The following is a 3,322-nucleotide window of genomic DNA, read 5'->3' as shown; positions in this document are numbered from 1 at the left end:
TGCCATCGTTCATGTTCTCTTTTATAATAACATTAATAAGCAACCTGCCATCGTTGATGTTCTGTTTTGTTCTAACGTTAATAAGTAACCTGTCATCGTTCATGTTCTGTTTTATAATAACGTTAGTAAGTAACCTGCCATCATTCATGTTCTGTTTTATATTAAAGTTAATAAATAACGTGCCATCGTTGATGTGCTGTTTTGTTCTAACGTCAATAATTAACATGCCATCGTTCATGTTCTGTTTTATATTAACGTTAATAATTAACATGCCATCTTTCATGTTCTGTTTTATAGTAACGTTGATAAGTAACCTGTCATCTTCATGTTTTGTTTTATATTAATGTTAATAAGTGGCATGCTATCGTTGCTGTTCTGTTTTTCCCACAGAGATGCTCGGTGAATGTAAGGACGATTCAACATATGAACCTTTTGAGGATTCCTTTATTTGTAAATGTAAAGAAAGTGGCTTTTATTACGATTACAAGGAAGAGAAATGTTTGGGTAAATATAGTTTTATATTTGATTGTGGGTTCGCATATTATTAAACAAAGTGATGTGTCTGAAACATTCGTTATTTCTAATCTATAAAAAGAAACCTACATCCATTTATCATATTATTGTGTGATTTTACCACATGTTATGACTGTTTTTATAAATGGTTGATTATATCAAGCATCTGGTTTAATCCAATGAAATATCGATGTAGTCCAATTATCAACTAGTTTAGTCCACTGAAATATCGATGTAGTCCAATTATCAACTAGTTTAGTCCACTGAAATATCGATGTAGTCCAATTATCAACTAGTTTAGTCCACTGAAATATCGATGTAGTCCAATTATCAACTGGTTTAGTCCACTGAAATATCGATGTAGTCCAATTATCAACTAGTTTAGTCCACTGAAATATCGATGTAGTCCAATTATCAACTGGTTTAGTCCACTGAAATATCGATGTAATCCAATTATCAACTAGTTTAGTCCACTGAAATATCGATGTAGTCCAATTATCAACTAGTTTAGTCCACTGAAATATCGGTTTAGTCCAATTATCAACTAGTTTAGTCCAGTGAAATATTGGTGTAGTCCAATTATCAACTAGTTTAGTCCACTGAAATATTGGTGTAGTCCAATTATCAACTAGTTTAGTCCACTGAAATATCGGTGTAGTCCAATTATCAACTGGTTTAGTCCACTCAACAGTCGGTTTAGTCCAATTATCAAGTAGTTTAGCCCATTCAACTGTCGGTCTAGTCCAATTATCAACTAGTTTAGCCCATTCAACTGTCGGCGTAATCCAATTATCAACTAGTTTAGTGCACTCAACAGTCGGTTCAGTCCAATTATCAACTAGTTTAGTCAACTCAACAGTCGGTTTAGTCCAATTATCAACTAGTTTAGTCAACTCAACAGTTAGTTTAGTCCAATTACCAAGTATTTTAGCCCATTCAACTGTCGGTTTAGTTCAATTATCAACTAATTTAGCCCATTCAACTGTCGGCGTAATCCAATTATCAACTAGTTTAGTCCACTCAACAGTCGGTTCAGTCCAATTATCAACTAGTTTAGTTCACTCCACTGTCGGTTTAGTCCATTTATCAACTAGTTGAGTCAACACCACTGTCGGTTTAGTCCAATTATCAACTAGTTTAGTCCATTCAGCTATCGGTTTAGTCCAATTATCAACTGGTTTAGTCCACTGAACAGTCGGTTTAGTCCATTTATCAACTAGTTTAGTCCACTCAACAGTCGTCTAACAAAAGTAAACAATCACACTGGACACCTAGTCGTCTAACAAAAGTAAACAATCACACTGGAACCCTAGTCGTCTAACAAAAGTAAACAATCCCACTGGACACCCAGTCGTCTAACAAAAGTAAACAATTACGCTGGACACCCAGTCGTCTAACAAAAGTAAACAATCACACTGGACACCGAGTCGTCTAACAAAAGTAAATAATCATGCTGGACACCCAGTCGTTCTAACAAAAGTAAACAATCACGCTGGACGCCCAGTCGTCTAACAAAAGTTTTACTTTTGTTAGACGACTAGGTGTCCAGTGTGATTATTTACTTTTACTAGACGACAAGGTGTTCAGTGGGATTGTTTACTTTTGTTAGATGACTGGTGTCCAGTGTAATTGTTTTAATCACACTGGACACCTAGTCGTCTCATCTCTTTGAAACAATAAAACTTCTATTAAGTAACACAGATTCTTAGAGAAGACAATAAGGAATTCTCAATAGCCGCGGCACTTGATATTTTTGTAACCAGAATTAGGGTAAATTAATCTATGAGACCTTTTTTTATTAACTATATTTGTGCAATACCATGCATGGGACACCTGTATACCCTATTTGATTTTATTACTATCTCTACCAGCCTACCCATAAATTGATATTATTTTAAATGGGATTAGGATAAATTAATCTTGAATGTGTCAATTAAATCAATACAAAGGTTCGACCTCCTGAGTCCAAAACTGTAATTTGATATCAAATCGATCAATAGATGACGGAGCTATGAGCCTAAAGTTTGTAAATAAATAAAGTACAAGAAAATCTCAGGACTGTTCTATAAGCCGCTTTGCTGCGACTAACAATAGACAATTTAATAATAGACAATAAATATTTATACACGAGACTGTATCTAGTCTATGAATACAATAAACGTACAGTGATACTGAGGACAGTCTCATTCACTAAATATTTCGAAGTTTTACTCCTTATGATGCCACAGTTCTCGTTTTCTCAATATTTGATTTTTTTACCTGTATATTTTAATTATTAGGTAAACATTTTACTATAGTTTTAGATTATTGAAAGTCTCATTTTTAACTGTATCATTAGACAACTGTTGACTTAATCGGAAACTCCTTTTCAATAATACATTTTATTAATGAAACTTAAACAACAAGTAACAGCTAAGACACCGGCAGCTGAAGTTTTTATAAAACTGTTTTCCGATTTTCTCAATACTTTTGTCACCAGGCGGGACAACGATAAGTTTGCAGACTTAAAATGATAAAATCTAGGGTTCGATCAATCGTGGTGGACATAGTAGATTATACAACGTGGCTTTTCAATGAAATGAACAAATAAACATAACTTTAAAACTTTAACTTGATCCTAAAACAATAATATCATACAATTTATATTTGGTTTTGAACTATAAAGTTTTTTTTTTAAGTGAAATGCTCCGATGTCCTTATCCGAACCATGCTTATCGTGTTTATATTTATTAAATAATTCGTTATTCACGGGTTTCTATCCATCTTTTTCTTTGTTTCAGTTACGGATATCACAAACAGTTCTTGTCTT

General features: G+C 33.5%; 1 long non-coding RNA gene across 1 annotated transcript in view; it reads left to right on the top strand.

Annotated features, from left to right (window-relative positions):
* Nucleotides 1-3,322, top strand: part of LOC111084216 — a 5,059-nt gene extending 1,737 nt beyond the window's left edge. Inside the window, exons 4-5 of the long non-coding RNA XR_002609449.1 lie at nt 391-504; nt 3,294-3,322. This is a non-coding gene — a long non-coding RNA (uncharacterized LOC111084216). The remainder of the gene's footprint in view (nt 1-390; nt 505-3,293) is intronic.

The sequence above is a fragment of the Limulus polyphemus genome, unplaced genomic scaffold (genome assembly GCF_000517525.1).
Source record: "Limulus polyphemus unplaced genomic scaffold, Limulus_polyphemus-2.1.2 Scaffold14742, whole genome shotgun sequence".
Taxonomy (NCBI): domain Eukaryota; kingdom Metazoa; phylum Arthropoda; class Merostomata; order Xiphosura; family Limulidae; genus Limulus; species Limulus polyphemus.
Note: the sequence above shows the minus strand (reverse complement) of the source record. Positions and strands in the feature narration are given on the sequence as shown.